Raw genomic sequence first — 13882 nt, 5'->3', positions numbered from 1 at the left:
AGCAACTGGTACAACAGTAATATGTGGAATGTACAATGGCAGGTTCTTCACTGTTGCATGGATCACTCAACACGCATGCCTAAAAACAAAAGAAATCTATATAGTTGCTGTCCAGTGACCAGAAAAGATCTGTAGTAGAGTAAAAAAAATCACCCCAGTGATAAAAGTGAATGAAAAGACTGTGTATTTCATCCAGTAAGGTGTAAAACAGCAATTTTAATAGGCCATCACTTTAAGAATTTGTTACACACTTTTCCCCCTTGACAAACAGCACTTAAATTGCTGAAATACCCTATTTTGGCTACTTTTCAAGACAAAAGCCACAAGTAGCAACGCTGTATATAGCGCAACTGATAGATGAAGCAACTTCAGGATAACTGATGTTGCATACAAAATACTTATCAAACTAGTGTGATGTTCAACTACTTTGCTGTGGAGTTTCACTTCCAATTCTTCCTAAAGAATGAGGATCAGTGACAAGGATGCTGCAAGTAGAGGTAGATTTTTATATCCTGTATGATTTCTGAATTACTGAAGTCAAATGAATATTGCTTGCACCAGGGAAAATAAATCTCTGGTAAAGCTTTCGCAACCACAGCTATAGTAATCTGCAAATAGATGTAGTCCAAAGCTGTGTCATTTCTCTTTTAGATCTCCACCTTGCATGGAGTCAAAGAAATATTCACCCAGAGAGTTTTGCCCACTATTAGAAGTTACATGCAGTATGAGATTACATATCACTGGTAGGTTGCTGGGAGAAGAGTGGAAGACAAACAAAATTTAAAATGCTAAAAAAACCCTATTAATTGCATATTTCATGACCATAAGAAGTATATAAACAATCAAGCATAGGAAGACGTTAGCCACCCAAGACAAATTGACCACAAGACAAATATACAAATACAGAAGTAGATATTTGTGGTAGAAAGATCACATTCTACACAAAATGGGTTTAAAATTAAGGGAAATACAGAAAGACTTATCTGTGTTTCACCATTAAATGTGTTTCTGGTCTCTATGCAGATTAAGCCTTGTGGAATCTAATATCTTTATATTAGCTGTCAGTAGCTGGTTTGTCTGTGTGATGGTATTCCATATAGATGTATTGTGATAGGTGTAAATAGTAAAATAAATGTACATGGATCTAATGTGAAAATCTCAGGCTTAGAAATAACAAAAAGATAGCAAAAAGTTCCTAAAATAAAGTTTTTCAAGAGGAACTTCCATTCTGTGAAGCCAGCTAAGTGAAGTGTACCCTTACATACAAAGGAGCCACAGTTACAGGAAAGTAGAATGAAAAAAATTAACAGCAGTTACCCAAAAAGGCTAAACAGTAATACTTCTTAGAGAGAGAAAGTATCTTATTAAGGTTCAAGGAGATAGACACCATCTAAGGTAACTCAGACTATTCTTGTACAAATAAAACCTAATGCCTAGCATCAGACTAATTCGATGAAGAACATTTGCATTTCCAGAATAATTTGTTTCAGTATTGCAGACTCACTTGAGACAAAGAACCTACATCACTAAGTTCCTTAAGGTTTAAGGAGGAAAAAACACAAAAGGTTTCCACTAAGACATGAAGCACTTTAATGACTTTGACCAAAGACACAGGAAAAAAGACAAAACATATCCAAAAGCTGAAGTCATATATAGTTACTGCATCCTTGTTGATACATACAACATCACATTAAGCTCTGTAGTGTTAATATCTACTGTAACTGGAATGAGTTGGACTCTGTATAGCACCTGTGTACGTTAACAGTTATGGGGAAAACTGCTGTTAAGGGAGAATACACACTGGAGGGGAGGAAATACCCACTGGCTTCTGTAAAATTCAACAGCCTCTTGAATTTGCTAGTACCCAATTTAGACATCAGGAATTACCAGTATCTGAAGACAAGAGGCAGGTGGTCAGTGCCATTAACAAAGGCAAATGAAAGTTAGGAAAAAACCTGTAGTCGAACACCAAACTTAAAGCCTTAGGAGGATCGACAGTTAGAACCAAGTATTATGAATGCTGGTAAGTAAAGGGTCCTGAAGAAGGACTTTGCACACAGTTTTTGTAAGGCAAGCGATGACTTATGCACATTAGCATTTAAAGGAGGCTGTGCTGATGATTGGATCGATCCCTGTATGCTGCACAAAATCTATAGTCCCTTGGGAAGAGAAGTGAAATCGGTAGAATGTAGGTTCGTAAGAAAAAATTTCATTTAACAGGAAATGGAGCTAGACATTACTGTGATGCAACACTCATGACTAGGCTACAGAATCCCCTCCTTTAATTAAAATGAAGGAGAGAAAACACAGCAAGTATGAATATGTAATATTCATATACAGTTAGCACTGGTAGTCAGTGCCCCAAACAGACTTGAACTACAGCAGTATTAATGAGAGTGAACTTCATTTTCAGAAGTTCTAGCTTAGCTCAGCGAAAGGTTTTATTTGTCTGAGTTGGTTTTGGTTTTAATTAGCAAATGCTTCAGTTCTGTTTTTATTTGGGTGGGTTTGAAGAGCTTGCCTGCAGCGCACCAGTGGTTCCTTTAGAAGGGGGTCAATGATGCTGCTTAGCGATAAAGTCCTGGATTTTTTAGACTGTGAGGTCAGATTCTCAACTGTGTTCAACACTGGCTTATGATGTTCTCCGTCCAGAACACAGCAGAGCCCTAATGGCTTACTTCAAACATAATGGTTGTAATTACATTACACTTGGGAAAGAATTAAGTGTGTAAAAACTCTTGGTCCTTGTTTTTAAAAGTCAGACTAAACCATGAAGTATTCCCAAGTACAATGAGGGGCTTTGTAACTTCCATGATCCTATGAACATAGTACATTATGCAATCCCCATACGTAAAAATCAGCAGAAAATATCAGACAAGTATCTTTAGGTGACTACATCAAGTAACTGGTGGCATTTCAGAGCTGATTTTCAGGTATCTCTTACTGTCTGCAAAGAGGGACATCGGTTGACTGAAGCATGCAAAATCTCTTCTGGAAATCCTGGCTGTTTATCACTTCAGAAAGAAGGCAAGGCATCAGAAAAAGAAGAAAGTTTAAGGTGGATTTGTCACTATTTCATCTATGAACTGGTAAACACAGCTATATTCAGGAAAAGATCTGGGTCTACTGAGAAAAACAAAAGTGTTGAAGTGCTATTTGTACTAATCACCAATTCTACCAGCAAATGGTTCTCTTGTACCTTCCCCTGGGCCTACTGAATCTCTTCAGCAAAGTTAAACATACTTCCAAATAAACTAAGCTGCTGTGTTACACTAAAAATATGTTTCATCCTGTTACTGAAGGAAGCAAGTGGTGGTGGAGTAGAGTGGGGTGCTGCTATAGTTTTCAAAAATAATGGGATTATTAATCTGCAAGAAGGGAATAATTTGATAAGTTAGTGGTGCTAATGAAATAAAGGATTTTATCTCACTGAAAAAACATAGTTTCTCCAATGACACTCCACAAACAAAACCCACCAAAAAAACCAATCTCATCATGCTCCTAGATAAGTTTGAAACCTCACTACAGCCCAGGGCACAAGACGGTTCTCAGCCCTACATTGAGTTGAGAAGATAAAGGTCCCAACACACTTGAGTATCAAAAGCATTGCCAAGCCAGAAGGGCTTAACAGCAATTAAAAAAAAAACCCCACAACACCACAAAAAAAAAAATAATCAAAATCCCCATCAGCACTGTCTGGTTTGCTCACCAGAGCGGTTTGACAGATGCTACCTGAAGTGTACAGCTCTGGAGATCTCGGGGACCAGAGACTGCACGACCAGATACAGGGAACGAGATCTCATGCTGCTGCTTTGTTCTCACTGCCCCAAACCTTCCTCCTGTGGGAAGCAAACACAATGAAATCAAATTTGTATTAACAAAGTTTTGGTGTTAAGAGTCAACTAAGGAATATCTAATAGCAATGGTATTATATCATCTGAACAAGAGGCATGGAAGACAAGTTTCTCTCCTTCCCCATCTCCCAGAATAAAATAATTCAGTTCAACAGCAAGCTTTAAACATAACCCTGCAGCCAACTGAGGAATCCTGTCAAAAATCAGCAATACACAGGAGAGAGATTGCATCATCCAGACTTTCTCTGCTCAGTTGTACCGTGGTGACAAGTTACCAATGTCTTGTTAACCAAGACACAGTTAACAAGTACTTTCATAAGCACACCCCCTCCACCCTCCAGAAAGAATAGTACTTTACCTAAAACCCAATATTAAGTTGCATTTGACTGCAGGCTGAAGAGTGGGGCTGCAAAAGGTCACCAGGGCATGCTGTCATCTTTGTGGCTGGTGTCCATAAGTTCATCTGTGATTCGGGCTTTGTCACACTTTGTCTTCCTACATAGACGTAGGAGCATTTTCATTTACAGCTAAGCAGGTGGGTAAGGAGAACAGTTTTCCTAATACTCTGCTCAGCTTGATCTCCAACACCATGCGACTTGGAACTAAAACATTTACAGCAGACTGAAATCAATGATCTCAAATTATGAGTTCATTCTATGCACGACATGTAGAATACACATATTCTACCCATATCCTTATCCATACTCCCTGCCTCTGAAGCAGTTAAAATCTTTACTGGCATTTCAGAGGCAGCTCTTGGAAAGTAAGAGTTTGGCTACTGGCTCCAAAACTGATGAGATCTCAGACTTCTTTTACAGTTAACACGGAAATAAAATTCCAGCTGAGAATAAATAGAGAACCTGCAAGTTAGACTCACTGGTAAACTATTATCAAACACACACATAAAAAAAAAAAAATCTTTCTGGTCATGCAGGAGAATATTTTTCTTATTAAAAAGGAATTTGAAGGAATTGAAATTTTTTTTTCAATAAACATGATATTTCTCTTACGGTAGAAAGACAACCACAAACTCATTACAGCCAGCCACCCAGAGAATATGTATTCCGTTGTATAGAGTCTTCAGAGATGTGCAAATAAATCAAGTTTCTCTGTGTGGTTTGCTCCTACCTAAACCAATGGAAAATTTCTTGGTGCTCCAACACATATAGTAACGTTGACATTTGACACGAGGTGCCAGCGGGTCACCACCAAACTCTCACATTTCAGGAGCAGGCTGAAGAAAAGCAAAGCAATTTTTCTTCTGTTTTGACCTTGAAGAAAGGACAGCTCCCTTTCCTATTCCAGACGCGGCACGTATTCCCAAGCAGCTCAAAGTCCAAACCACTCTTCCAGAGTAGTCACACGTTACTTAAATGAACATAGTCCTACCCTGCCCCAGCATAAATGCTACTGTTGTTATCAAGGTGAATCTTGTTCCACATAAATCCTGTAAATTCCATCAACCCTGTAAACAGCCAGCCAAGCAGGCTGCTTTGGAACAGGATCGTATCTTAAAAACATTACTTTAAGGTCTAAAACTTACTCTTCCCTCCATGGGGATACAACACTTCACATATGATCTTGAGCACACCTCAGTATCTAGACCTGGATCCAGACAGCCTAGGCAATAACTTACTGCCTCAGAGATTAATAAGGAATTACCTAACAGTAGCATTTCCCTTACGTTTAAGCTTGTATCCTTTACAGCATTAATAGTTGCTTAACTAGAGGCAGTTTTCTGCAGTAATACTTCATGTGATGTTGAACTAATTGTGATAAGACACTACGAGATATTTAAACTGATACCTAAGAAGTAAACCTCATCAGCTACAGAAATCATTGGATTATAATAGGCTGGATGTTGTAAAGGATTAGGCTTTCAAACCTACTTTGACATCCTTTAGACAGACGCACTCCACCAGGTAATCCAGCTAAACAGAGAACTTCCGATTTAGGATTTTCAAGTTAGAAGAATAGAGAGCTCATGCACCACAGAGAGCTACAAATGATAGCTGCAAAGCATTTAACTGCTTCTGTCTTCACAAAAGCATCAGAAATTCTATTGACTGGAGGTACGTGCTTGGTTTTCCTAACAAACAAATGCGCAAGTCCATGGTACCCGATGAGATGCAGCCACATGTCCTGAGGGAATGGGCAGATGAAGTGGCTAAGCCACTCTCCATCATATTTGAGAAGCTGTGGCAGTCTGGGGAAGTTCCCAGCGGCTGGAAAAGGCGAAACATAACCCTCATTTTTAAAAAGGGAAAATGGAAGACCTGGGGAACTACAGGCCAGTCAGTCTCACCTCTGTGCCCAGCAAGATCATGGAGCAGATCCTCCTGGAAAATACGCACATGGAAAACAAGGTGATTGGTGACAGCCAACATGGCTTCATTGGGAGCAAATCGTGCCTGACAAATTTGGTGGCCTTCTATGACAGGGTTACAGCGCTGGTAGATAAGGGAAGAGCAACTGACATCATCTACCTGGACTTGCGCAAAGTATTTGCCACTGTCCCACATGATATCCTTGTCTCTAAATTGGAGAGACATGGATTTGACAGATGGACCACTTGGTGGGTAAGGAATTAGCTGGACAGTCACACTCAAAGAGTTGCAGTCAACAGCTCAATGTCCAAGTGGAGACCAGTGAGGAGTGCCGTTCCTCAGGGGTCAGGATTGGGACTGGCGCCGTTTAACATCTCTGTCAGCGACTTGGACAGTGGGATTGAGTGCACTCTCACCAAGTTTGCTGATGACACCAAGCTGTGTGCTGGAGGGAAGGGATGCCATCCAGAGGGACCAAGACAGGGTTGAGAGGTTGGGCCATGCAAACCTCATGAAGTTCAACAAGGCCAAGTGTAAGGTCCTGCACATGGGTCAGGGCCACCCAAGCACAAATACAAGCTGGGCAGAGAATGGATCGAGAGCAGCCCCGAGGAGGACAACTTGCGTGTGTTGGGTGATGAGAAGCTCACCATGACCCAGCAATGAGCACTGGCAGCCCAGAAAGCCAACCATGTCCTGGGTTATATTGAGCAAATGCAGGTCTTTGGAGAAATTATATCCAGGGAACAAGATTATCCAGTGAACTGCAACTACCACAGGCATTATTCAACACACTCCTGAAGCACAAGTCAGCAGTGTCTTTATTAGCAAAATCACAGAGACAAACCACAAGAAAGCAGCAAAGCAATCTTACCTCAATTTGCAACTCCTTATTTTAAAACCAAGCGTATCAACTGAATGAAAGATTTGACTTGCTCCTAGGGGTCATGAATGTGACTATAGATTTGAAATTATAATCGCCCACTTGTTTCTCAGGAAAGTTTATGCTCTTAGATAGTGACTGATGTCCAAGACAACCCACACAAGTACATCTTCCCTGCAGGCAAACAAATGACAGATTCTTTCCTGCAAACACCTTCCCTTTTAGGATCTAAGGTAGCATCTTGAGTAAGACCACCCTGTCTCATTAATGAGCAGCAAATTGTGCTCCAAGAGCCTCTGTACCAAGACCATACCCAACTACAACCAGATTCTACACAAGTGTAATGTATCAAAAGGTTTTAGCAGATTTACCCTGAAGAGATCATTTACACATCTGAAGAAAGTTAAGAAGTAGAAATACAAGTCCTTAGAAAGCAATGGCAGAGCCCAGAGTCAAACTGAGGGTGGGTGTTCTTGATGATGGTTCAGCCTGGAGGAACACCACTGCAGCTCCCCCAGCATCACTGGCAAGCACCTCAACGCAGAGACAGTAATGGAGCTCTCCCTGCATTCCTGGTGTCCTTTACCCTCCATCAAAATATGTACTGTGCCCAGGTCACCAGCAACCTGGTAAGTCAGCTGCCATCAGGATTTCAGAGCTGGAACATCTGTGAGAACTCCACCCATGCCCACAGTGGTCATCACAGTGCACAGAGCTTCAGCACTAGGAACACCTCCGTGACTGCGCCCTGTCTCATGCCGCTCCCAACCTATTTGATAAAGCTGCACATAACAGACCTGCATTGTCTGCATCCAAGCTAACGAGATAATTGCTGGTCTGTTGAGCACTCCATTTTATGGCTTGAGCTTCTACCAAAAATTGCTTCAGGTAAATTGCAGGGTAGTTTAAAAAAAAAAGCTCAAAACCAGTGGAGATGATTGCAGCTAATTCCAAGTTTCTTGGAGCCCATTACCTCATCCCATCTACATTAACAAAGTTGTTTGTTGTTTTGTTTTTTTCTTACCACTAGGCTTCAATGCAGAAAATAGGTTTTCTGGCAGATGCCATTTTTATTACTTTTGAATCCAGTAACTGAAAGGCTGACTTGAGACTTGTGCCCACAGCATGACATATAATAGTGCTTTGACAGCCACGTACCATCTGACCCACTGGAATGCCTGAGGCTTTATCACATCCCATACCCCAGCATCACTGAACAAGGCTGTAGGCAAGCCAGCTCCACATTACTGTATGTGCCAGAATAGCTTCTGGCAGTAATACAGGTTCCAAATCTCAAGGTGAAATGAATAAATGTCAACTCAAAATCAGCTTGCAACAGCTGATGTTTCTCACAATTTTTCATCCTGAATTACTACAAACTTCTTTCTGGCACAATGTCACAGCTCAAAGTGCTTTGCTTTTCAGCTGACAAAGGCTGCTCTACAGCCTCCTTAGGCATGCAAAGTTGGATTATAATTTCTCCAAAACTCTGTTTGGCACAGATACATTTCAAAGGAAATATTTTGAAGGCTTTAGCTTTAGGACTGTAAAACTCAACAGATTATAGAAAAAGTTTCTAAAGGGATTACCTGTATCCTCATGAGCAATAGGAACACTCCAGTTTCCACCATTTGTCTTGGGACTAAGAACAGTTCCTTATAACTGGCAATACAGAGCTAAGCACCAAAAGTATAAGCCAGATGCTTTTATGCCTTGTCTATACCTACACAGGTCATCTGTAGAAGCAGGAAGATCATCTTGGTGCAGGAATAACTTGCTCAACTTTTCAGGTGGTAGACTGTCTTCTTGAAGGCAAGGAACTTCTGTATCTGTCATCTTGCTACTGCACTGTTACCCTTCCTGCAGGCATTACCTATGCTTTGGACAAAGTCCAAGATACCTTGAAAGTCCTGCAACATATGGATTCTTCAAGACACTGACCACAAGCTTCTAGAGATATCATTTTCAGGAATTTCTTCTATTTCTCCCCTAATCCATTTATGATTATTTCATTCTAGCTCTCTCTCCTCAGAACATCCTAAGTTTCCATGTACTTATCATATTCCAACCCCACATTGCCTACCCACACCTTTAAAAAACAACAAAATATGAAAGCAATCTCTGATTACAGGGCCATTATGTGAACTGTTCTTCTCCCTCCCTTCATGCAATTTGATTGTTTTCCTCTGAATTCCCTTCACATATTAAATGTTTATCCTACTCTTCAGGTAAATTAAATTACTTACCTGCAGTCTGATAAGGTGCTTAGGTCTCACTGCACAATATCCATACTATCCTCTTTATCTCAAGTCTGTTGGCAACAAACCTTCAGTCATCATTTAAGAATCCTGTCCTAATAGATTAAGCTTAAATTTGAGATGTCTTCAAATGCACCAATCTGCACCTCAAACAACTCTCTTCAAGTACAACCAGCATGGTCAGGCTTCTTCTGTCAAACTTGTCACTACTTACAGCTAAACTGTTTAAATGCTGAGAGAAAACAAATGCAACACTGTCAGTGGTAATTAGCCAAAAGATGAAAAAACAAACAAAAATCTCTTCCTTAGATAGGTATTCTAGATACAAGGCAGCTAAGGATTAGATAGGACTAGTGGAGCATGTAAAAAAGGCCTTAAAACTGATCTATCCTAGAGAAGCCTTTTTTACTTTACAAAAAATGCTCAGAAATAATACCTTGAAGTGGCATCTCAGAAATTTCCTGTAAAATGGCATTCTCTGTTTATATCAATCTGCATTCTCTGTTTATATCAATATGCTTCCTGTAGCATATCATAGAATCGATTTGGTTAGAAGAGACCTCTGGGATCATCGAGTCCAACCCTTGCCCTAAAAGGCTAGGTACAGCACTAGAAACCATTTTAACAGTCACCTCAATAAAGATTTCCCCCCCGCCCCTCTCATTTTTTCTGTCTATGTAACATTAAACAAAACCAGTCCATACAAGGAAACTACATTAAAAGCAACACATGCTGGAAGAGTAGAAACATTGTATCTCATCCTCTGAACAAATACCAGCTAGATACCTGAAAAATCTCTAAGTATCTCCATTGTTCCATAGCATACATCCAATGTAAAATATCACACTGTACGTTAATAAAATGCTGACTTCACAGTACATCAAAATCTGACTTTCTATGGCCACACAGACTGAACAGGTATCAAGGTCAAGCTTTGAATGAGAAATCACTTAAAGCCAAGGTTTTCAAACTCCAGTTTTCAAAGGCACAAAATAGATTCAAGCTGCAAAAACATTAGCTGCAAAGATACTCAACACATTTCAAGTGTCAGAGGCAAGAAGCTAAGTGACAAGATTAAAAGGAAGGGTTACTCCCACAGACTGATAGGCAGGCTTCACTGGTAACGCTCAGTTTTGAGTTGCTCATGTTTCTGTAAATGGCTAAGCAAAGCAAAGCCACGTTTTTTCCTCCAAGCAGTCAGTTTTTCTCTCCATACTAAAGTCCTGAGACTGTCTAGAATACAGAAAGCAATCTGTCCTTTGTGGCCAAAACCAAAGTCCTCAGCCTATTCTATAGAAAGATTGCTTGCTTGCTCCTTCACACCCAAAAGCTTTGCTTTGTCCAGAGAAAAAGCCTTTTGTCAACTCCTCTGTTCAGAAACTTGAAAGGTTAACAAACAGCATGATGTTCTCTGTTCTTTTAGACAGTCATGCTTCCTATCAGCATTATTCCACATTCACATTACACCTAAAACATCAAATAAGCAAGCTGCTTCCCTGATTTCCCTGATGCCCTTCTCTGGCATTAGGCCCAAGTCTCTCCTTGTCCTTTTTTTTTTTTCTTCTCATTACAGTTAATAGGAGTTAAACCATAGTTCACCATGCAATTACACTCTGTCCTGTTACATCATGGCAGACAAAACAAGCCATATTAATTTTAGAAAAAAGTTATTTTCATTGTGAGTTTTTAAAAGTTTTTACTAATTTAAACAGAAGGCTTAACACGAGAATGAAAGAAGTGGGAATGTTTGCAGCATAACAAAAGAACAATTAAAATCAAACTCACCTTTTGAAGGTAATCACATACCAGGTGGTACGACGGATTTTACTCATGCATACTTAGAACATTCACAACTACTGAAAGAATGAAATTACAGAGTGGTGATTACATGGTTTGTGGTGTTGCTTAAGATGCTATAAGCAAGTTTTTATAAACTGCCCACTCCTCCTTTTAAAGAGGAATATTTATTAAATGATTTATGGAAAGTTTCCTGCTAATTAAGTTTTATAGGTAGTTACTTTAATATTATTTACTGAACAAGCAAATACTCTGCGAGGCCCGACGTTTACTCTGGCAGACTGTTCCACTTAACAGTTCCACTAAGTGAGTATATGTAATAAGACCACATTAAAAAAAAGACAAAGTCAGGAGCAGCTCATCTAGCTCTTTACTTTTGTCCAGAAAGCTGTGAGATAACAGTCCAATTTAGTTGCAGATTTTCTTAATTATTTTGTTAGATTCTGAAGTAAAGTTCAAAGCACTGTAGTGAAGCTGCAAAGTAACTTGCTTGCCACACTTGCAGTTCCTAGACAACTACTGTCTCCAGCAAGCCAGAAAACAAGGCTGTAACTCAAAAGTGACTTGTTAACTTTATTGCACAGTAACACTCCATATGACATTATTCACATCAATTTTAACATTTCAAAGTGAGACAAACTCAGGAGGAACCTTACTTCCACCTGTTGCATTTACACCCCTTTCTCCATTTTTCTCTTTAGGCTGATAAATAGTACAGTTTCCTTCCAAAATAAACCCTAAACATAATGTTGTATGAAGAACAGTAAGAGATCCCGAGTACACCTGCTAATAGCTGAATTGCTAAAAATTGGGAAAACCCTCATTCTCCAGAATAGCAATTTGTAGATTCACAGTGTTTCTTTTGTCTTCACTGAATCCCAAATTTTAGCTCTCTGCTCTGTCCGGATAATTAAACTTAACTTGCTGTGTCATGTTAGGGATTCTAGGACAGCTTTTTTTTCAGGTCTTCAGAAACGGACAAGAGTTATGCTTGCTTGAAAATTTTATTGACACAACTGTTTGGTCCCAACACACAAAACAGCACTTGAGCCACAAAAGAAAGTGTCCAAACAAAGTAGACATCCAAGAAAAGAATTTTTTCTTCTCCCTCCCATTCCAAGACAAAGATAGTGCATAAATTGAGGGCTTCAGTGTCAATTTTTTTTTTAAACAGACATGAATCTGAAGTAGTACACTTAATTGTTAAATTAAAGAATTTCATGGTTGTAATGCTTTTAAATCTGTAAGTCACATCATTCATTTAACCCTTTGGATAAAAAAATATATTGCAATTCAATTAGCTATTTTGTTACATTATGAACACAGTTTCTCAAAAGTATTATTCTATTACTTTCAAACAGCGATTTCAGAATCACACATGAATCCAGAAAAAGATACGCTGACCTCCATAAATGGTATAATCACCACACTCACTTCAACAAATACCATATTTTCCTCTGAAGTAAAAACCTGGTTTTCTTTAGTACTCCAGATGACTTGTAGCTGCATCTCATGAAAATATAATTTCAGGTTGCTCTTTTCTCCAATGCATGTTCTTCTGAAAAAAAGATCTAGACTGATCAGTGTTAACCTTATCAAACTTAAGGTGAAAGCAGATGTTCTTGCATTTAACTCATTAAAAGCATTCCAAGAAAGCTTACTTCTTAATTTCTTTCTATAGCAGTATGTCTGTAGAGGTTTACTGAGGACTCAAAACACTGTGCCACAATGCTCAGAAAAACTTCCAAGTGTTTCTCTGCATTCACAATGGCTATAAGTTCACTACTGGTAATACTTGCCTAAATTTAAAAGATTTTATAACAAAATCTGGCTAGTAAAATTCTGTCTATAGCCATTACTCAGTGGCATTTCCTGTTGCTGGCTGAGAAATTAGAGCCTGTGTTCCATCTCATATATATTACAATAGAATCCACCTAAAAAAAAAAAAATATATATTCTGTTGGCCAGTGGAAAACCTCTAGTATAGGTTCTTTCAATACTACAAGCAATTTAGTTGCTGCTTGGCAAATACAACCCATTGTAAATGCCATGGTTACCCAGAATGGGTATAAAGTCTCATACACAGGACATTTCTGCTAACTAGAGTTAAGGTCATCCACTGACTTAACCTCTCTTCCAAAGCTGGCCCTTTCAAAAGCCAACACAAGATACCACAAACTGAAAAAAGCTTCCAACACTAGGAGTAAGTTTTAGAATAAAAACAGACACAGCTAAAAGACAGCACATCAAAGAATAAGCTTCCCATTTACTGAACATGCTTAAAAATAGAAAACAAGGTTAAGCAGAACAACCTTAGCATTTCCACATGTAGTTAGAACTTTCCTTACAGGTGGAAATAGCATCAGTACCTTCCATCACAAAACATTTTAATAAGACCTGCTCTGTTATCTGTAATTTATGCATTAAATGCATATTTCAGAAATATCAGAATCTTCCTAACTTCATTTCTAGACACAATAAAATGTGTGTGTCTGTATCTTAAACTCATCACACCAAGACAGTCTTTTCCTTAACCAAATCCATGCCAGACTGGAACTAAATATAAAAGGGAAGCTTAAAGCATCAATGTCCTAGAAAGCTCCTAAATGGAACTGAAAGCTACAGAAAACATTTAAAACAACTTTTACAAAAAATCCACGTAATCTTCTACAGACACCTTTAGACAAAAGAATTTCCAATGCAGTTACAAGTCATCTGAAAGGTTAGAGAACAAGTTTCTCTGCTGGAGTACAATCAAATCCC

The sequence above is a fragment of the Cariama cristata genome, unplaced genomic scaffold, assembly GCF_000690535.1.
Source record: "Cariama cristata isolate BGI_N322 unplaced genomic scaffold, ASM69053v1 scaffold39680, whole genome shotgun sequence".
NCBI classification, from domain to species: Eukaryota; Metazoa; Chordata; class Aves; order Cariamiformes; family Cariamidae; genus Cariama; species Cariama cristata.
This window is presented reverse-complemented; position numbering follows the sequence as displayed.